The sequence below is a fragment of the Calidris pugnax genome, unplaced genomic scaffold (assembly GCF_001431845.1).
Source record: "Calidris pugnax isolate Ruff unplaced genomic scaffold, ASM143184v1 scaffold71, whole genome shotgun sequence".
Lineage (NCBI taxonomy): Eukaryota > Metazoa > Chordata > Aves > Charadriiformes > Scolopacidae > Calidris > Calidris pugnax.
This window is the reverse complement of record NW_015090882.1, coordinates 2,388,856-2,412,156: the sequence shown is the minus strand read 5'-3', so window position 1 is coordinate 2,412,156 and position 23,301 is coordinate 2,388,856. Positions and strand designations below refer to the sequence as shown.

The following is a 23,301-nucleotide window of genomic DNA, read 5'->3' as shown; positions in this document are numbered from 1 at the left end:
AAAATTAGGTATTCTTAAGATTATATTTTAAAACGACAAAACAGGCTATGGGTCTAATTGTCAAATACACTGGTACTTTCAAACTTCTCCAACTTTAGATGGATAAACAATGTCTTCTAAATTAAATAGTGCAGTGAAGTACTTTGTTCATTTATACACAGCACTGTAATGCTCAGAGAAACGTGTTATACAAATGTTTTAAAATTTCCACCTACGCAGTCTTAATTTTAACACATAGAAGTCATTAGTAGTTTCTAGCTCAGGTTTTAGCATTAATTGGACGTGCAGAGTGAGGTCAGAATAGGCTGGCAAACTGATATAATTCAGTCAATTACATGATTCTTAATTATTAGCCTAATATGCTCCTAATTAAAACTATACCAACCCCTTAGTATATTCAGTCACGACTCTGACTGGCATTAGGTTTATACATATGTCTACTTCAGGTAGCATAATCTTACACATTTACTTAGTGAGTGTGCACACTAGGAAAAAAATTGTTTTGAAGTACCAACAGTAAATGACTCAGTAATATTCTTAGTTCAGCCGATGCGTCTGGAGTTATTCTCATGTAATGAAGAATAGAACTACAGCAAGAACTCACCACAAGTCCAAAAGAGTACAAGATTTCAGCCACAATGTTGTCTGTAAAAAGCCCTCTCATTGACACATAGTCCCCTTTGGCACTCATGGGCAGCCTTTTGAGGCCAAGGAGACATATATATGACCTCTCTCATTACTTTTTCCTTAGATTTGGCCAGAGGAAGTTAAGAACACGGGATGAAAATAAACACACCGTGTACCATACTTAATAAACAATGGTCTTCTCTCTCCTTAACTCACCCAGAAACCCAAAAAGGAAAAATAAGTTCTTTGTATCAAAGTATGAATAGGCTTAAATGCAAGGACAACTAAACTCAATACATATACATGAGCATCTCTAAGGTTACTATTTTCACCCTTTTTAAGTTTCTTAAGGATAGTGCAGTGTAAACCTTGCAAATTCATGTAACTGAGCTGGAACCAATCAAGAGCTTGGTAAGTCTGAAGTTTTAATATTACCCTTAAAAGGAGCTAGAAAAATGCTGTCTAGGAAGGGCATAGAAGTCTTAATGTTTTTCTCTGCCCACATCTGAGTATAATGCTACTTCTGAAAAAGAAGCCAATAAGACACACCCCACATGGAATAGCAAGCAAAATGGGGAGCCCACCCCTCTGACAGGCTCCTGCTTCCTCCTGGAAGCAGGAGTTTGTCTGGACACTGGATTTTCTAGATTTTAAAATGAGGCTTATAAAACTGAACAGTAGGAAACAGATGCTTTTAATCCTGGTCCCTCAGCGTTTCCCTAAAGTTTGGAGATGTGAATCTGCAGAGATAACCACTTCCTGTATTTTACAGAGCTGAAAGAAATATTTTTCATAAAACAAGAGAGGCTGGCAACACCAGATTAGCAAATGCACCAATGAGAATAAAAGCACATGCCAAACATATGCAAGCGTTTTGTCATCTCTCGTCATGGATATTGCTTTGTGCAGGATTGGGTCAAGGGAGGAAGGGAAGAAAACAGCAGTAAAGACAACAAAGAAGGAAAAATAAGGCACAGGCTTACCAAAGGGCAATTAGCTCTGAAAAGAAGCTTTGAAAGAGTTTTTTGGACAGAACTGATTATCTGGGAGAACAAGGAACCAAAAGACTTGACTTTTACCCTGGTGTTTCTCCTCTTACTTTTATTTCTGGTATTTGGTATATCTAAGTATGTTTATGGGCAGCTTTTTCTGCCTGTCCTGATGCTGAGGCTTGACCAAAATAATAAAAAAATACTTAAAAATGTAATAAGATCACTATGTTAAAAATCTTAAATCCAAACCAGAAGAGAGCTAAAGGTATACAGGACAAGAAAACACAGCGATGGAAAAAGTATTAACTATGTTCTTCATCATTGTATCTTCATTGTTGTTCATCGTTCTGCTGTGTTGTATCTGAGTGGAGCAGTCAGCCAATATTCACAGCCATTCACGTGAAAACAAGAGAATTTTAAATGCTAATGTCACTGACGACTAATGTACACGAAGTCCTGCTTCTCCAAACACATGAAGAAAGCAGATTATTCCTTTGTTTAAAAACTTAAAAGTTTAACACTTAAGCAAGCTCTTTACCCAAAAACCCCCATGTATATAGATCCAACCTAGGATCTATTCCCACCCAGGAACAGACTTGCTGTATTTTTCCTCGTCTCCCAGTGGACCCGCTCCAGCCCCTCAATGGCTTTTGTTGTGGGAAGGGGCCCAGAACTGAACCCAGCCCTTGAGGTGAGGCCTCACCAGTGCCCAGTACAGGGGGACCATCACCTCCCGAGTCCTACTCCCCACGCTGTTCCTGACACAGGCCAGGATGCTGGTGGCCACCTTGGCCACCTGGGCACACTGCTGGCTCCTGTTCAGGCGACCAACACCCCCAAGGCCTTTTCTGCCAGGCAGCTCCAGCCACTCTGCCCCCAGCCTGGAGCGCTGCAGGGGGTTGGTGTGACCCAAGTGAATGTGTGTGACTTCACACATTCCTTTTTAAAAGGGCATGGTTGCTTTTTAAATTTTCAAACTCGGACACCTAGACTTTAACCTCAACTCCCTGTTTACCTGCAAGACCATACCATTTTGTCCAACCCCTCATGTCAAAAGGGATAACTATTTCTAGTCATCCTTGCTGGATAAAATTAGGTATTCTTAAGATTATATTTTAAAACGACAAAACAGGCTATGGGTCTAATTGTCAAATACACTGGTACTTTCAAACTTCTCCAACTTTAGATGGATAAACAATGTCTTCTAAATTAAATAGTGCAGTGAAGTACTTTGTTCATTTATACACAGCACTGTAATGCTCAGAGAAACGTGTTATACAAATGTTTTAAAATTTCCACCTACGCAGTCTTAATTTTAACACATAGAAGTCATTAGTAGTTTCTAGCTCAGGTTTTAGCATTAATTGGACGTGCAGAGTGAGGTCAGAATAGGCTGGCAAACTGATATAATTCAGTCAATTACATGATTCTTAATTATTAGCCTAATATGCTCCTAATTAAAACTATACCAACCCCTTAGTATATTCAGTCACGACTCTGACTGGCATTAGGTTTATACATATGTCTACTTCAGGTAGCATAATCTTACACATTTACTTAGTGAGTGTGCACACTAGGAAAAAAATTGTTTTGAAGTACCAACAGTAAATGACTCAGTAATATTCTTAGTTCAGCCGATGCGTCTGGAGTTATTCTCATGTAATGAAGAATAGAACTACAGCAAGAACTCACCACAAGTCCAAAAGAGTACAAGATTTCAGCCACAATGTTGTCTGTAAAAAGCCCTCTCATTGACACATAGTCCCCTTTGGCACTCATGGGCAGCCTTTTGAGGCCAAGGAGACATATATATGACCTCTCTCATTACTTTTTCCTTAGATTTGGCCAGAGGAAGTTAAGAACACGGGATGAAAATAAACACACCGTGTACCATACTTAATAAACAATGGTCTTCTCTCTCCTTAACTCACCCAGAAACCCAAAAAGGAAAAATAAGTTCTTTGTATCAAAGTATGAATAGGCTTAAATGCAAGGACAACTAAACTCAATACATATACATAAGCATCTCTAAGGTTACTATTTTCACCCTTTTTAAGTTTCTTAAGGATAGTGCAGTGTAAACCTTGCAAATTCATGTAACTGAGCTGGAACCAATCAAGAGCTTGGTAAGTCTGAAGTTTTAATATTACCCTTAAAAGGAGCTAGAAAAATGCTGTCTAGGAAGGGCATAGAAGTCTTAATGTTTTTCTCTGCCCACATCTGAGTATAATGCTACTTCTGAAAAAGAAGCCAATAAGACACACCCCACATGGAATAGCAAGCAAAATGGGGAGCCCACCCCTCTGACAGGAGAGCACCCCCAGCCTAACTGTGCTGGTGAGTTTCTGGTTTCATTCATTCTGGCTTCAGCAGAGGACTGGTGTCATGGAGCTGTCCTCTGATGTTCCACCCAGGCCAGAAGCCCAAGGGAATGGAGGCATCAAAGGATCCTGAGCGAGCACACAAGTAATGACAACAAAACATTACCCTTGTGCTCCACTTTCAAAAACACATCCAGCCCCAAATCTTGGATCAGCTGCAACATGTTTCCTTAAATTGCATTACAAATAAACACTTGCTTTCCTCTACTTTAAATCAGATGGATCAGGTGCTCTGGTTCAAAAATTATCACCAACCACCCCATCAACCCTACCAGCGGTAGGGTAGGACTCAGTACACCTGATGAGCAGGCTCCTGAGAAGTTCCTTATTTTCACTGGCATTTGAGTATCTCAAGCAGAGGAGTTGTGCTACCAACAGCAGAGAGAAAAGGTTTTCTGCCACACAAAACCAGAACACCCTGGGGAACAAAGCCTCCCCAGTCGTCTCCACAGATACCAGAAGGTCAAATCAGACACTGAAATTGGGGTCTAGTTCTCACAAATAAAAAAGTTGGCTTACGCTGACCAAGATGATGGAAAAAGTGAATAAAATAACAATAGCAATTGCCAGTACAAGGAGAAAATAAACCTTCCAATACCTGATGGTTCTCTAAAACTAATTTTGTGTTCTTTCATATGTTTCTCCTCTTACTTTTATTTCTGGTATTTGGTATATCTAAGTATGTTTATGGGCAGCTTTTTCTGCCTGTCCTGATGCTGAGGCTTGACCAAAATAATAAAAAAATACTTAAAAATGTAATAAGATCACTATGTTAAAAATCTTAAATCCAAACCAGAAGAGAGCTAAAGGTATACAGGACAAGAAAACACAGCGATGGAAAAAGTATTAACTATGTTCTTCATCATTGTATCTTCATTGTTGTTCATCGTTCTGCTGTGTTGTATCTGAGTGGAGCAGTCAGCCAATATTCACAGCCATTCACGTGAAAACAAGAGAATTTTAAATGCTAATGTCACTGACGACTAATGTACACGAAGTCCTGCTTCTCCAAACACATGAAGAAAGCAGATTATTCCTTTGTTTAAAAACTTAAAAGTTTAACACTTAAGCAAGCTCTTTACCCAAAAACCCCCATGTATATAGATCCTACCTAGGATCTATTCCCACCCAGGAACAGACTTGCTGTATTTTTCCTCATCTCCCAGTAGACGTTACCAACCTCTCAGATTACCTCTGTGGGCTGAGCTTTTTTATGTACCCACTCCTAAAATGTAGACTGCGTTACCAAGCAGTACGGCCAAAGGCTGAAACGGGTGGAGATAAGGTCCCAGTCTCCACACTACACACATCTCAGGAGTTTCACTTAGTGCTGGCCTGATCCTCTAGACCAAACGCCAGCTGGCATCAGATAACGCTCACGAGATGTTCATCTAGACAGATCTTCCAGCTTTGCCTCTTCCCAGTGCAATCCGAGTCACGGGCTTTGAGACTGCTCTACAATGGGAACTGAAGTGCAGCAAGGGGACACGGGATTCACTTAAAAAAATGTGTGAACTCCACATTTTGACTAAAACAATAATGTAGATGAACCCCAAAAAGGACCTGAAATAGCAAACTCTTACTACTTCATCTATTTAAGCTAACTGTAACTTCTGCCAGTCTCACAGGCTCTGTCAGAACAGAATGCTGTTAGATTTTACTCACAATCACTTCTGGAGAGACTACTGGAGTTGATTTATCAAGACAAAATGGTAAAAAGATTCATATTGTTTCCAGTGAAATTTCCATCTCCAGAATGAAATATAGTAGTGTAAATAGCTTGTGAGTGTCTTAATGCAATGTCTAATGTTTTAAACTTAATGCAATGTTTACATACAAGAATAGCAAACTGCTCTTGTAAGGAACCTATATTATAAATCATAAAAAGCTTCTTCTAAAGAGTAGAGATGGAGTTTCGTTAAGTGAATCCTACAAGTGACTACATACTGACGTTTAGAAATGAAACAGAAATAAATGTCAAGGCCTATTGCTGTTCTATAAAATGCAAAATTGAAATAAACTATCTGAAATAGATATTCTGAATTTAAACCAGTTTTAAGAGTCGATCTCATGGATACGAGTATCTCATACACAGCTGAGACAAACTTGTTTTCATTGCTTTACTAATAACATTCCCTGTATAGGAGAAAACCAACTGTTGAATAAACTATGAAAATAAAAGTGTTTTATTTCTGCATAACATATATACACACACAGATGGTATGTTCTTAGGAATAACAGTGGAATACTGCACCTAGCTTAGAAACATTATCAGCTTATCAAACCTCCGTGGGCTGAGCTTTTTTATGTATCCACTCCTGAAATGTAGACTGCGTTACCAAGCAGTATGGCCAAAGGCTGAAACGGGTGGAGATAAGGTCCCAGTCTCCACACTACACACATCTCAGGAGTTTCACTTAGTGCTGGCCTGATCCTCTAGATCAAACGCCAGCTGGCATCAGATAACGCTCACGAGATGTTCATCTAGACAGATCTTCCAGCTTTGCCTCTTCCCAGTGCAATCCGAGTCACGGGCTTTGAGACTGCTCTACAATGGGAACTGAAGTGCAGCAAGGGGACACGGGATTCACTTAAAAAAATGTGTGAACTCCACATTTTGACTAAAACAATAACGTAGATGAACCCCAAAAAGGACCTGAAATAGCAAACTCTTACTACTTCATCTATTTAAGCTAACTGTAACTTCTGCCAGTCTCACAGGCTCCGTCAGAACAGAATGCTGTTAGATTTTACTCACAATCACTTCTGGAGAGACTACTGGAGTTGATTTATCAAGACAAAATGGTAAAAAGATTCATATTGTTTCCAGTGAAATTTCCATCTCCAGAATGAAATATAGTAATGTAAATAGCTTGTGAGTGTCTTAATGCAATGTCTAATGTTTTAAACTTAATGCAATGTTTACATACAAGAATAGCAAACTGCTCTTGTAAGGAACCTATATTATAAATCATAAAAAGCTTCTTCTAAAGAGTAGAGATGGAGTTTCGTTAAGTGAATCCTACAAGTGACTACATACTGACGTTTAGAAATGAAACAGAAATAAATGTCAAGGCCTATTGCTGTTCTATAAAATGCAAAATTGAAATAAACTATCTGAAATAGATATTCTGAATTTAAACCAGTTTTAAGAGTCGATCTCATGGATACGAGTATCTCATACACAGCTGAGACAAACTTGTTTTCATTGCTTTACTAATAACATTCCCTGTATAGGAGAAAACCAACTGTTGAATAAACTATGAAAATAAAAGTGTTTTATTTCTGCATAACATATATACACACACAGATGGTATGTTCTTAGGAATAACAGTGGAATACTGCACCTAGCTTAGAAACATTATCAGCTTGTCAAACCTCCGTGGGCTGAGCTTTTTTATGTATCCACTCCTGAAATGTAGACTGCGTTACCAAGCAGTATGGCCAAAGGCTGAAACGGGTGGAGATAAGGTCCCAGTCTCCACACTACACACATCTCAGGAGTTTCACTTAGTGCTGGCCTGATCCTCTAGATCAAACGCCAGCTGGCATCAGATAACGCTCACGAGATGTTCATCTAGACAGATCTTCCAGCTTTGCCTCTTCCCAGTGCAATCCGAGTCACGGGCTTTGAGACTGCTCTACAATGGGAACTGAAGTGCAGCAAGGGGACACGGGATTCACTTAAAAAAATGTGTGAACTCCACATTTTGACTAAAACAATAATGTAGATGAACCCCAAAAAGGACCTGAAATAGCAAACTCTTACTACTTCATCTATTTAAGCTAACTGTAACTTCTGCCAGTCTCACAGGCTCCGTCAGAACAGAATGCTGTTAGATTTTACTCACAATCACTTCTGGAGAGACTACTGGAGTTGATTTATCAAGACAAAATGGTAAAAAGATTCATATTGTTTCCAGTGAAATTTCCATCTCCAGAATGAAATATAGTAGTGTAAATAGCTTGTGAGTGTCTTAATGCAATGTCTAATGTTTTAAACTTAATGCAATGTTTACATACAAGAATAGCAAACTGCTCTTGTAAGGAACCTATATTATAAATCATAAAAAGCTTCTTCTAAAGAGTAGAGATGGAGTTTCGTTAAGTGAATCCTACAAGTGACTACATACTGACGTTTAGAAATGAAACAGAAATAAATGTCAAGGCCTATTGCTGTTCTATAAAATGCAAAATTGAAATAAACTATCTGAAATAGATATTCTGAATTTAAACCAGTTTTAAGAGTCGATCTCATGGATACGAGTATCTCATACACAGCTGAGACAAACTTGTTTTCATTGCTTTACTAATAACATTCCCTGTATAGGAGAAAACCAACTGTTGAATAAACTATGAAAATAAAAGTGTTTTATTTCTGCATAACATATATACACACACAGATGGTATGTTCTTAGGAATAACAGTGGAATACTGCACCTAGCTTAGAAACATTATCAGCTTATCAAACCTCCGTGGGCTGAGCTTTTTTATGTATCCACTCCTGAAATGTAGACTGCGTTACCAAGCAGTATGGCCAAAGGCTGAAACGGGTGGAGATAAGGTCCCAGTCTCCACACTACACACATCTCAGGAGTTTCACTTAGTGCTGGCCTGATCCTCTAGATCAAACGCCAGCTGGCATCAGATAACGCTCACGAGATGTTCATCTAGACAGATCTTCCAGCTTTGCCTCTTCCCAGTGCAATCCGAGTCACGGGCTTTGAGACTGCTCTACAATGGGAACTGAAGTGCAGCAAGGGGACACGGGATTCACTTAAAAAAATGTGTGAACTCCACATTTTGACTAAAACAATAACGTAGATGAACCCAAAAAGGACCTGAAATAGCAAACTCTTACTACTTCATCTATTTTAAGCTAACTGTAACTTCTGCCAGTCTCACAGGCTCCGTCAGAACAGAATGCTGTTAGATTTTACTCACAATCACTTCTGTAAGGTTGGGTGTATCTGAGCACCAGTATTTCAGTCCATCTGCCTGTTCAGTCAAGGAACACCTTCATGCCAAACTGAAGCAGGAACTGCCACTACTTGCAGCTGAACTGCATGCTCCTGGCATGCCCTTTAGCTTTTGAGCCATCACGCGTCTATCAATCTGAGCTGCTGAGGTACCAGGCACCACAAATTTCAAAAGAATAAATATAACCATGCAGAAAGTCCAAGTCACAGGCGACAGGACGAGAGGAAATGGCCTCAAGTTGCGCCAGGGGAGGTTCAGGCTGGATATTAGGAAAAAAATTTTCACTGAAAGGGTTCTCAGCCATTGGACTGGGCTGCCCAGGGAGGTGGTTGAGGCCCCATCCCTGGAGGTGTTCAAAAGACGGGTTGATGTAGTGCTGGGAGGTATGGTTTAGTGATGGTGATGCTCCTTGTTTGTTGTGTGGGTGTCTATTTTTGTCAGTCAGGTTGACGGTTGGACAAGATGATCTTTGAGGTCCCTTCCAACCTAGAAGATTCTGTGATTCTGTGAAAAATTGGTTCAAAACAGTAAAAGCTGAGACAGAAGCCCAAACCACATCAAACTCAGGAAAAGATGAGACCTCTGCCACACTGAGAAAAATAAGGCAAAGCCTTAGCCAATGGCAGGTTTTCTGGCTGGCCAGCCAAAAAGACATCTTAAGCAAATTGCACATGGTGTTGGTCAGTCCTCCTTGCTTTCAGCCTCTATTTTCCCTTTCTTCTGCCAGGGAAAGCACCCAAGGGATTTCACATATCCTGTTATATCTTCAATTTAACATGAGTTTACTACTTTCCATTCCTTATTCTGATTACCTTATTTTCAAATGAAAGAAATGTATGTATATTTGTTGAATAAATTGCCTACTTTATTAGCTGTGGTTACTAAGGCTATATATTTTAGTAATTAGTTCAGTGTTGAGCAGCACATTAAAAGATGTTTAAAAAGCGTAGCTTTCGAAAAAAAGTATTTTTGTGTAAATAATACAAATACAGTTCTTTGGGACTGATACTGGAAGTAAATTTACATTTGATAAATAACTTGCATAGCAACAACACTTTAAAATAATTTTCACAATGGTGAATAGGTTAATGTAGAGTACGTGTAAAACAAAAAAAAAGACAGAAAAAGCTTTTGGTGAAGTGTACCAGCAAAAAACCTAAATACACAAACACAAGTAGCTGTAAGGATGCAAAATATTGTGTTCCACTTTTCATCTTAGAAATTCTTCTTAAATTACTGTATTCTTGAAAATCTTGGGGAAAAAAAATCACAGAATCATACAATGGTTGGAGTTGGAAGAGACCTCTGGAGGTCATCCAGTCCCACCTCACTGATCAAGCAGGGCCACATTTTCAGGGTTGTTTCCAGATGGCTCCTGAATACCTCCAGGGATGGAGACTCCACAACCTCCCCAGGAAACCTGTGCCAGTGCTCAGTGACCCCCGCAGTAAAGAAGCGTTTCCTATGCTTGGAGGGAACCTCCTGTATTTCAGGTCATGCCCATTGCCTCTTGCCCTGTCAATGGTCACCATGGAAAAGAGCCTGGCTCTGTCCTCTTTACAGCCTCCCTTCAGAGGGATTTATAGACATTTATAGGCATTGATAATATCCCCCCTGAGCCTTCTCTTCTCCAGGCTGAACAGTCCCAGCTCTCTCAGTTTTTCCTCATAGGAGAGATACTCCAGTCCTTTCATCATTTTTGTGGCCCTTCGCCGGACCCTCTCCAGTATATCCATGTGTCTCTTCTACTGGGGAGCCCAGAGCTGGACACTGCTCCAGGTGTGGCTTCAACAGTGCTCAACAGCGGGGAAGGATCACCTCCCTTGATCTGCTGGCACTACTTGGCCTAAGGCAGCCCAGGATACCATTAGCCTTTTTTGCCATGAGGGTACATTGTTGGCTCATGTCCAACTTGGTGTCCACCAGGACACCCCTAGAGCCTTTTCAGCAAAGCTGCTTCCCAGCTGGGTTGTCCCCAGCATATACCGGTGCATGGGGTTGTTCCTCACCAGATGCAGGACTTTGCACTTCCTCTTGTTGAACTTCATGAGCTTCCTATCAGCCCATTTCTCCAGCCCTTTGGATGGCAGCACAACACTCTGCCATATCAGTGGAGTCACTCCTCCCAGTTTTGTGTCATCTTGCTTTTGTGTCAGACTTGCTCTGGGCAGACTCTACCATCGTGCAGATCCCTAACAAAGGTGTTAAACAGGACTGGACCCAGTAATGACCCTGGAGTGCACTGCAAGTTACTGGCCTCCAACTGGTCTTTATGCCACTGATCACCACACTCTGGGCCTGGCTATTTCACTGAATTTCACTGAATGTTTAGAGTTGGAAGGGACCATAGAGATCATCTAGTCCAACTCCCCTGCTGAAGCAGGATTGCCCAGAGCTTGTCAGAGCATGTTACTCAGGAGCATCCAGGCGGGGCTTGAAGATCTCCAGAGAAGGGGACTCCACACCCTCCCTGGGCAGCCTCTTCCAGGGCTCTGTCACCCTCACCGTGAAGAAGTTCTTCCTCATATTCAAGTGGAACCCTTTATGTTCCAACTTGTGCCCATTGCCCCTTGTCCTCTCACTGGCAACTACTGAAAAGAGTCAGCCCCAACCTTGCTGTCTGCTCATCCAGCCCCTTCAGCAACAGATTCTCTATGAGGATCTTACGGAAGACAGTGATGAAGGTCTTACTGAATCCAGGTAGACACTAACCACTGCTCTCCTCTCATCCCAATCACCACGGTTGAGCAAAGATTATGAAGTGGCCTTGCAATGACATCAGCCAGCTCCCTCAGCACTCATGTGTACAACCCACCAGGGCCCACGGTCTTATGTATGTTCAGTTTGCTTAAGTATTCCCTGACCAGATCCTCTTCCACTAAGGATGCATCTTCCTTACTCCAATCTCCTCCTGGTGCATGGGGTCTGGTATTCCTGCTAGTAAATACTGAGGCAAAGAAACCACTGAGTACCTCAGCATGTCCTGTATAACCAGGTCCCCAATTTTGTTGAGCAATGAGCTCATACTTTCCATAGTCTTCTTTTTGTCACCTGTGTACCTACACAAGCCCTTCTTGTTGTCTTTGACATCCCTGGCCAGATTCAATTCCATTATGTACTCTAAAAATGTAATACTACAGTATTGGATTATTATATGATATCTGTTTCATAAAAATCCAGCACATTATATAAACAAAAGTAACTTCATAAATTTATTTGCTTTTAAAAGAAAGTTCCAGTCACATGAAAGAAAAATAATAATGAAAAGTATGTTTCACATCATTTGAAAAACAAATAAATACCACTTAGACTCTGCAAGAACTTCTATTTGCTTTTGTAGTGCAAAGCAGTGTGAGGATATGCATATAATTTCCTGCTCTTTCACAGAAGTAAATATTCTGTAACTCAGGATCTTCAACATGTAAAAGCACAAATAAAAAAGGGAGTTATAATTTATATCTATTTTATTAATTCAGGTTTGCGTTGTTTTTTTTTTAACAATCCTGAATAATAATTAGATTTTAAACAAAAAGTGAAACATGGCATTTTGTTTATGTCATTTTCATAGCAATTTTGGAGGGAAAAAACTAGAACTGTGGAACACTGCAGTTCTACAGATATTTGTTTACAAGTGTGGTGTATATAAGCTAGTCTCTCACTAAGACACTTCCATCATTTCAGTGGAGGATAAAAGCAAATTTAAATCGCTGGCATAATGGTTATAATAGTTTAATGTTTCTTAATATTATAGGAGAAACTGTGCTGCAAATTATCAAAACATTGAGGACACATGGATGAAACACAGCAGGACAGCAAAGGAGAGCAAAGCAATGGAAACAAAGCAATAAAAAGCGATGGTGTCAATACTTGCCTTTTTTTTAAAGTTAAGTATCTGAAAACAGAAGAGCAGAGCACAGGAGCTTCTTTGACTGGAGAGACTACTGCGGCAGGAGAGCACCCCCAGCCTAACTGTGCTGGTGAGTTTCTGGTTTCATTCATTCTGGCTTCAGCAGAGGACTGGTGTCATGGAGCTGTCCTCTGATGTTCCACCCAGGCCAGAAGCCCAAGGGAATGGAGGCATCAAAGGATCCTGAGCGAGCACACAAGTAATGACAACAAAACATTACCCTTGTGCTCCACTTTCAAAAACACATCCAGCCCCAAATCTTGGATCAGCTGCAACATGTTTCCTTAAATTGCATTACAAATAAACACTTGCTTTCCTCTACTTTAAATCAGATGGATCAGGTGCTCTGGTTCAAAAATTATCACCAACCACCCCATCAACCCTACCAGCGGTAGGGTAGGACTCAGTACACCTGATGAGCAGGCTCCTGAGAAGTTCCTTATTTTCACTGGCATTTGAGTATCTCAAGCAGAGGAGTTGTGCTACCAACAGCAGAGAGAAAAGGTTTTCTGCCACACAAAACCAGAACACCCTGGGGAACAAAGCCTCCCCAGTCGTCTCCACAGATACCAGAAGGTCAAATCAGACACTGAAATTGGGGTCTAGTTCTCACAAATAAAAAAGTTGGCTTATGCTGACCAAGATGATGGAAAAAGTGAATAAAATAACAATAGCAATTGCCAGTACAAGGAGAAAATAAACCTTCCAATACCTGATGGTTCTCTAAAACTAATTTTGTGTTCTTTCATATGTTTCTCCTCTTACTTTTATTTCTGGTATTTGGTATATCTAAGTATGTTTATGGGCAGCTTTTTCTGCCTGTCCTGATGCTGAGGCTTGACCAAAATAATAAAAAAATACTTAAAAATGTAATAAGATCACTATGTTAAAAATCTTAAATCCAAACCAGAAGAGAGCTAAAGGTATACAGGACAAGAAAACACAGCGATGGAAAAAGTATTAACTATGTTCTTCATCATTGTATCTTCATTGTTGTTCATCGTTCTGCTGTGTTGTATCTGAGTGGAGCAGTCAGCCAATATTCACAGCCATTCACGTGAAAACAAGAGAATTTTAAATGCTAATGTCACTGACGACTAATGTACACGAAGTCCTGCTTCTCCAAACACATGAAGAAAGCAGATTATTCCTTTGTTTAAAAACTTAAAAGTTTAACACTTAAGCAAGCTCTTTACCCAAAAACCCCCATGTATATAGATCCTACCTAGGATCTATTCCCACCCAGGAACAGACTTGCTGTATTTTTCCTCATCTCCCAGTAGACGTTACCAACCTCTCAGATTACCTCTGTGGGCTGAGCTTTTTTATGTACCCACTCCTAAAATGTAGACTGCGTTACCAAGCAGTACGGCCAAAGGCTGAAACGGGTGGAGATAAGGTCCCAGTCTCCACACTACACACATCTCAGGAGTTTCACTTAGTGCTGGCCTGATCCTCTAGACCAAACGCCAGCTGGCATCAGATAACGCTCACGAGATGTTCATCTAGACAGATCTTCCAGCTTTGCCTCTTCCCAGTGCAATCCGAGTCACGGGCTTTGAGACTGCTCTACAATGGGAACTGAAGTGCAGCAAGGGGACACGGGATTCACTTAAAAAAATGTGTGAACTCCACATTTTGACTAAAACAATAATGTAGATGAACCCCAAAAAGGACCTGAAATAGCAAACTCTTACTACTTCATCTATTTAAGCTAACTGTAACTTCTGCCAGTCTCACAGGCTCCGTCAGAACAGAATGCTGTTAGATTTTACTCACAATCACTTCTGGAGAGACTACTGGAGTTGATTTATCAAGACAAAATGGTAAAAAGATTCATATTGTTTCCAGTGAAATTTCCATCTCCAGAATGAAATATAGTAGTGTAAATAGCTTGTGAGTGTCTTAATGCAATGTCTAATGTTTTAAACTTAATGCAATGTTTACATACAAGAATAGCAAACTGCTCTTGTAAGGAACCTATATTATAAATCATAAAAAGCTTCTTCTAAAGAGTAGAGATGGAGTTTCGTTAAGTGAATCCTACAAGTGACTACATACTGACGTTTAGAAATGAAACAGAAATAAATGTCAAGGCCTATTGCTGTTCTATAAAATGCAAAATTGAAATAAACTATCTGAAATAGATATTCTGAATTTAAACCGGTTTTAAGAGTCGATCTCATGGATACGAGTATCTCATACACAGCTGAGACAAACTTGTTTTCATTGCTTTACTAATAACATTCCCCGTATAGGAGAAAACCAACTGTTGAATAAACTATGAAAATAAAAGTGTTTTATTTCTGCATAACATATATACACACACAGATGGTATGTTCTTAGGAATAACAGTGGAATACTGCACCTAGCTTAGAAACATTATCAGCTTATCAAACCTCTGTGGGCTGAGCTTTTTTATGTATCCACTCCTGAAATGTAGACTGCGTTACCAAGCAGTATGGCCAAAGGCTGAAACGGGTGGAGATAAGGTCCCAGTCTCCACACTACACACATCTCAGGAGTTTCACTTAGTGCTGGCCTGATCCTCTAGATCAAACGCCAGCTGGCATCAGATAACGCTCACGAGATGTTCATCTAGACAGATCTTCCAGCTTTGCCTCTTCCCAGTGCAATCCGAGTCACGGGCTTTGAGACTGCTCTACAATGGGAACTGAAGTGCAGCAAGGGGACACGGGATTCACTTAAAAAAATGTGTGAACTCCACATTTTGACTAAAACAATAACGTAGATGAACCCCAAAAAGGACCTGAAATAGCAAACTCTTACTACTTCATCTATTTAAGCTAACTGTAACTTCTGCCAGTCTCACAGGCTCCGTCAGAACAGAATGCTGTTAGATTTTACTCACAATCACTTCTGGAGAGACTACTGGAGTTGATTTATCAAGACAAAATGGTAAAAAGATTCATATTGTTTCCAGTGAAATTTCCATCTCCAGAATGAAATATAGTAATGTAAATAGCTTGTGAGTGTCTTAATGCAATGTCTAATGTTTTAAACTTAATGCAATGTTTACATACAAGAATAGCAAACTGCTCTTGTAAGGAACCTATATTATAAATCATAAAAAGCTTCTTCTAAAGAGTAGAGATGGAGTTTCGTTAAGTGAATCCTACAAGTGACTACATACTGACGTTTAGAAATGAAACAGAAATAAATGTCAAGGCCTACTGCTGTTCTATAAAATGCAAAATTGAAATAAACTATCTGAAATAGATATTCTGAATTTAAACCAGTTTTAAGAGTCGATCTCATGGATACGAGTATCTCATACACAGCTGAGACAAACTTGTTTTCATTGCTTTACTAATAACATTCCCTGTATAGGAGAAAACCAACTGTTGAATAAACTATGAAAATAAAAGTGTTTTATTTCTGCATAACATATATACACACACAGATGGTATGTTCTTAGGAATAACAGTGGAATACTGCACCTAGCTTAGAAACATTATCAGCTTGTCAAACCTCCGTGGGCTGAGCTTTTTTATGTATCCACTCCTGAAATGTAGACTGCGTTACCAAGCAGTATGGCCAAAGGCTGAAACGGGTGGAGATAAGGTCCCAGTCTCCACACTACACACATCTCAGGAGTTTCACTTAGTGCTGGCCTGATCCTCTAGATCAAACGCCAGCTGGCATCAGATAACGCTCACGAGATGTTCATCTAGACAGATCTTCCAGCTTTGCCTCTTCCCAGTGCAATCCGAGTCACGGGCTTTGAGACTGCTCTACAATGGGAACTGAAGTGCAGCAAGGGGACACGGGATTCACTTAAAAAAATGTGTGAACTCCACATTTTGACTAAAACAATAACGTAGATGAACCCCAAAAAGGACCTGAAATAGCAAACTCTTACTACTTCATCTATTTAAGCTAACTGTAACTTCTGCCAGTCTCACAGGCTCCGTCAGAACAGAATGCTGTTAGATTTTACTCACAATCACTTCTGGAGAGACTACTGGAGTTGATTTATCAAGACAAAATGGTAAAAAGATTCATATTGTTTCCAGTGAAATTTCCATCTCCAGAATGAAATATAGTAGTGTAAATAGCTTGTGAGTGTCTTAATGCAATGTCTAATGTTTTAAACTTAATGCAATGTTTACATACAAGAATAGCAAACTGCTCTTGTAAGGAACCTATATTATAAATCATAAAAAGCTTCTTCTAAAGAGTAGAGATGGAGTTTCGTTAAGTGAATCCTACAAGTGACTACATACTGACGTTTAGAAATGAAACAGAAATAAATGTCAAGGCCTATTGCTGTTCTATAAAATGCAAAATTGAAATAAACTATCTGAAATAGATATTCTGAATTTAAACCGGTTTTAAGAGTCGATCTCATGGATACGAGTATCTCATACACAGCTGAGACAAACTTGTTTTCATTGCTTTACTAATAACATTCCCCGTATAGGAGAAAACCAACTGTTGAATAAACTATGAAAATAAAAGTGTTTTATTTCTGCATAACATATATACACACACAGATGGTACGTTCTTAGGAATAACAGTGGAATACTGCACCTAGCTTAGAAACATTATCAGCTTGCAAGGACAGCAGTGCTGAGAAAGCTCTGAGACCCCTACAACTGCTAAACAAGGCTGCAGGAAAGAAATTGCTACACAGGAAAGAAATTGCTTTACCATCTTTTAAATAAATACAACATGCTCATACCTGCCCGTATGGTTCCCAGCAGCACGATTTAACGGCCTCCCTGCGAAAAAAGGAGGACATCTAAAACCTTAGACACACCACTGAGAACAGCCCGAGTCTTCCCCTTCCAAGTGTGACAGGTCTAAAATACATCATGCAGACCATTTGCAAATTCTGGATTAAATCACATCCTGTCCGCTCTCCCAAGACTCAAACCTGTACATTAGTGATAAAATGATGACTTAAGAAAACAAAACAAAACATAGATAAACAAGCACAACCCTTTGGAGGCCTCTCCTCATGCCCGAAGGCAGTTAGAGAAGGACCAGCTGTTTTAAGTCAACTATTGTTTGTTGAAAAGTACCATCTAGTGGTGATTTCATATTACACAAATGCACTGAATTCTACACACTGAAACTTTCTTTGGCCTGCTAATGTCAGAGCACACGTTCAGCAGAACAGAATTTTGCATGATACCATCCTATATAACACTTTCACTCAAAGCACACTCTCCTTTCCTCTTACCTTTGTTCACATACCAGCTCACAAGTCACTGGAGAGGTATGATATTCCTGAAGAGAAACGAAAGTTTCTGCAGCCTCGTTGCTGAGTTTAGCTCGTTTTCAAGATTGGAGTGATATGTCCTTCTGGAAAAGACATTTACCAAAAGTGTTTTTTGCTCTCGAAGCAGAAACCTCAGATGGTGTTTTCTATCAAATTAACTAAGAGAGCGATCCAGGAAAAAAGCGGCACCTTGACCTTTTTCATTCTGCCAGTTCTTGGTGTAAGCAGGGGCTTGTTTACTGTAAATAAAATACAAAAGGTTATATTGGAACTTCTTCTATTGATTATCTCCATTCGCTATAATTCAGGACCCTTCCACCTCCCTTAGGAAATCTAATCTACATCATCTCTAAAGTCAAAGCATTGACTAAATTGTTCAACACGTGGTTGATCATAAATATGACTACAGACCATATTAGTAATTCCCATGTTCCCCTGAGAGCAGCAGGACCCAAAGAACAAAAATAAAATAAGAATTAATGGCCACTTACAGTGCTACTAAGATTTTTGAGAGTCTTTAGGAATAGGGTAGCAAAGCAGTAGGTGATAACCAAAAGTAGATGTGTTTGTTGTAGCCCCTGGTTGCTCCAAGTCTGTGGACCCTGCAAATTGTATACAGCAAATTGTATACAGGATTCAGCCCAAATGCTCAGTCTCATATGTCAGGTGGCCCTGGCTACTGTTATTAAATACTGCTGTAGGAACATCAAGGCCCATATCAACTTAAGGAAGGAATAAAAGCCAGGTCAAACAGAGCTAATGGCCTCTCTCAAAGAATATTATTTAAACTCGTGCTTAAGCCCCTGATGTCAAGGTGAGAAATGTCAGGTAAAGGATTCTCAGGCAAACTGAAAATAGCAGCACTTCACACACTGGCAGTGGATTTACTCTTGGTGTGGGATTTGAGAGGAACAGGAAAGAGAGCCCAGGCAACTCTTAAAATAGTTTGCCTTCGTCTACCCTTGTAATTTTCTTGTGCCATGTAAACAATGAACTGTCACACTGGCCTTTGTTTCCCTCGCCCAATCCTTTACATTCCTGGACTTCCACGTGCAAATAACTTTTCTCTTCAAAACTCTGTCCAAAATAGGACTCTCTTTCAGCACTTATTTTGTTGCTCCAAATCCCACCCACTTGAGTATCTAAATACTATGGCAAGAATTTCCCTTCTGTGGGCACACAACCTTTCAAAGTGGTTTTGATTTTGAAATAGTTTAATCACTAAGTGTAAAAATCTCTCAATTGCCAGACTGTAAAATACGCTACCTCATGGATTTGTGTATCATATGGTACGTGGGTGCCCCTTCATACAGATGATCTAAACCCACACTCTTTTCCTAAAAGAAAAAAAAAATCACTCATTTTTATATCTGCCAGTTCTTCTTCCCCTTACATTATCCAATTAATTCTTCAAGCCCTCCTAATAGTTTCTGTTATGATTGAACCATCAGAATATACTCCATCAGGTTCAGTTTATTCTATGGTGTCACAGTTTCAATTAACTGGTTTCACTATTCAACTGTTGAAAACAGCTCTAGCAGAAAACCTTGATTATTCCAACTGCCTGACAAATTCAGTTCAAAGAGAGCCTGTCAATGCTTTTAAATACAGTCAGTGTAACAGAATTTTGAGTTTCACATCTTACAATAGTGGGTCCAATACAGTTATTTCTGCTATACGTTGTAAGCTATTTTTGAAACCTAAAGCACATACACTTTCTCAGACAGTTCTTCTGGAGACCAAGTTATAATCACATGGTCTCAAATTGGACAGAACTATTCCTTATTGTTTTACATGTGAATTACTTCCAGTTATTTCTTGTTAAGTGTATTGGGTTTTGCATGAGCTAGAATTGTGCTGTGTATTTCAAAAGAATAAACATTCAACCCTTGTAAATGTTAGAAAACCCCAAATAAGATTGCAAAAAATGGAGGATAAACCATTTTCTTAAAACATTTGTGTTATTTCAACTGCTTCAGACAGACAAAGTAGGGAAATGAAAGCCAGAAATCTGAAATCTGAACTGAAAAAAAACAAAGAGTGAGATTCGCTTTACAGAGGTAAATAGATATGATCAATTTAATTAGTATGATTAATTTCAATAGGACAATCATAAATAATCTGACTTCCCTGCCCTGGTATGATATGAAGTATATCTGTATTTTCTACCCTCAATATTTTCTAGCTGAAATTTCATATGCTATTTGCATCGGTGATATGCAAATACCGCACAGCTCCAAACCATAAAGAAAAAGGTGATAAACTTCAGATTCTCTATAAACGGAAAAGTATGGATTTTGCTACAGCCTGCATACATATGTAGCTCTGCATACTTCTCTCTTGTCTACTCCATGCTGATATTGCACTGCCCCCGCGTTTGGGAAAGGTGTTCCTTGAGCTTGAGATGCTAATGGAGTTTGAACTCAGTGGGTGTCTAGGAATTTAAAAGCAGCAAAGCTTCAAAACGTCACTCAAGTCCATGCAGGGTCCCATCCAGATTGGGGCCCAGAGGTTTTTACCAACAATACTACCACAGATGATTGACTCTGCCTCTGTTCCTGGCTCATGACCCAGAGAAGTTGAGTGAGGTGAGGCCAGTGCTCCCCGACAGGAGGAGGCAGGCAGGATTTTGAAAAAATAATTGTTTTTAACCACGGTCAGAGGGTCAGAAGGCAAAATGAAGATGCACCTCGGGACCCCTTTTTGCTTCCCAAAGTGTAAACGCCCATGACTTCCAAGCCTACACATCACTGCATTTTAGACATGCTTTCCATCTCTTGCTTGCCAACCACAGTCCACCTGAGAAGATGGACCCCATGCTGGTAGCAGTTGGCACCCACTGAATGAGGTGACGGAGTAATATGTCTTCTTATGGGAAAATTTCTAGGCATAAAATTTATTTCACCACCTGGATTCACATACAGGCAAACTGTGGCTGAAAGCTGTAGAATGAGAGGGTCACTCCTACTGTACTGCATGGGCAAGAGGGTCCAAGAAGGGAGAAATGGAAATCACCAGAGCAACACTCATATAAATGTAGTATACGATCACGCAGGCTTTCAAAGGAAAATTCAAACTTGCTTGTACTTCCAGTAGCTAAAGCTTTAAGCTGCATGGTATTGAAGCTGGGTCAGGACAAAAAGTAGAAGCCAAGGCCTTCACACTTCTAGCTTCTCAACAGCTTTGTCACTGCTGGTACCCAAACCAGTGAGTTTGGGTATGTCCATCTGGGCTGGAGTGGGAGCTCTGGATTGCAGGGAGAGAATTCTCATGGCAATAATGTGATTCTTAGTTTGGCAAACTATACATATCTGAGGAAGATGGATGTAAGCTAGCCAATGTAATTATTTACAAATTTGAGATTTCAGCACAAATTATGCCTTGATTTTTTTAGAAAGCAGAAGACTGAGAAGAAGCATCCCTTAATGCTTTTAATCCTACAAAACCTAGAAGCACGATGGGAATGACACAGCTTCCAAGTATATAATATATAACAAAGTGCAACTGCAAGTCTGTGCTTGGAAATATAAATTAGAAAAATACATCAGCTGAGCCTTTTAAAGCATAAGAAAACAAGCGCATCTTGGAAAAAGTACAGTGCTAGTTAGAAAATATATGTATCACAGTTCAAGGAGTCTGGTTCTGATTTGCTATAAATAGAAGGTATTTTTGATCTACAGTAGTGCATGCTTTAGTCAGTGGTGAAGAGAGAAAATTAGGACTTCTAATCTTCTTTTGTAACCCTTTTGAAGGGTCTGCCATGAAGGAAGTACTGAGTATCTAACAGAACCTCAAGCAAACTATATCTTACCTACAGTTCTGGAAAATGATGTTTAAGTAGGAACCATGAGTTACCCTGACGTTTTTCCTTCTGGAAAACAACTGCTTCCCAAAGTTCCTGTCCTATGAGAACTGAATCATGGGCCAAAAAAAATTCCAAACAATTATTGGCTACAAACACTGGGTTGGCAGACTCTCAAAAGGCAAGCGTACACTACGGTGATTTATTCAGACAGAAATTAATTCTTAGGCCTGTGACCTAAGGATGTGTAGAAGAAACATTGGTCTGTGACTTGCAGTTGACAGTCACAGGGTTGCTACAGCTCTTTAGCTGTGACAGGCTCAATATGTCATGACAGCATGAAGGGAAGAGATAAAAATGGCCTTTAACACAAAAGTTTGAGTCAAAACAGTGGTAATTAGAACTTTGAGAACATGGGGCAATCCGATCAGGGACTGGTAATTCATCTCGGGGAGTAGGTTAAGAGATGCACTCACTTTGAATGTCTCAAAGACAGGGTCCACAGTTTCAATTTGTTAGTCTTTTTCTTAAATACATCTCTGACCTATAAAAGCAAAATTTGTTGAAAGCCTTTTTAGTTCTCTTTTGCTGTTATTAACAATTCCCTAAATTCAGCATTTTTGTCGAAGTATTTTCACACTCTGCAGTGCTTCTCTCTAGCTTCCTCAAATTTGCTCTCATTCTGAAGTACCTTCATCTTCTTTTAATTGATCTTCTTTTAAAGGGGAATCTTCTATTTCCATTTCAGACATAGGATTTTATCCATGCAATACCAATCCCAGCGTTAATCTCTGCGATTCAAAATTGAGATCAGCGCTTTACTTAAAAACAACCAGAAGGAATTTTCTTAGGTTATACTTTGTTTTCTTATTTCTAAATAAAGACAATCAAACAGCAGCTTCATAGGGCCAACCAATGCATAATATTAACGTATAAACTGACTTATTTCTGTTCCGTATTCTCATGTTATTAGCTAGTTGAGCATTGACACACACTTCAGCCCTGGGGTTTGACCATCTTTGGCCAACAGATCAAGATTGGCGTTGCCCAGGACCATCTCTGCTTGGCTCATGAGCCACGTGGAAACTATTAGCTAACTAGAAAAAGGACCCATGGCTGTTCAGTAAGACTGCTTTCACACTTGGAGTTTGGGAATCATCCAATAACCTCTATAATTCACACTGAATAGCCAAAGCTAACAAACTCTGCTCCGTGCCCCAAAAAGGCAGACCTGCTTGGGTTACAAATGCCTGCAGCAGACTGAGGTTTTGCAGTGCTGCAGCCCAAGCTAAGATTTTGGTCAGACACTGACCAAAAAAATAATCAGTCCTTACAGGTAACAATTACTAGGCTTGCTTTCTTAA

General features: G+C 39.7%; 1 long non-coding RNA gene across 1 annotated transcript; it reads right to left on the bottom strand.

Annotated features, from left to right (window-relative positions):
• Positions 1-12,851: 12,851 nt before the first annotated feature.
• On the bottom strand, positions 12,852-18,349 carry LOC106890891. Its single transcript, XR_001412591.1, has 3 exons — positions 18,097-18,349; positions 17,593-17,632; positions 12,852-12,921 (listed from the first exon to the last, which is right to left on the bottom strand). It is a non-coding gene; the product is annotated as an uncharacterized LOC106890891 (long non-coding RNA).
• Between the last annotated feature and the right edge of the window lie 4,952 nt (positions 18,350-23,301).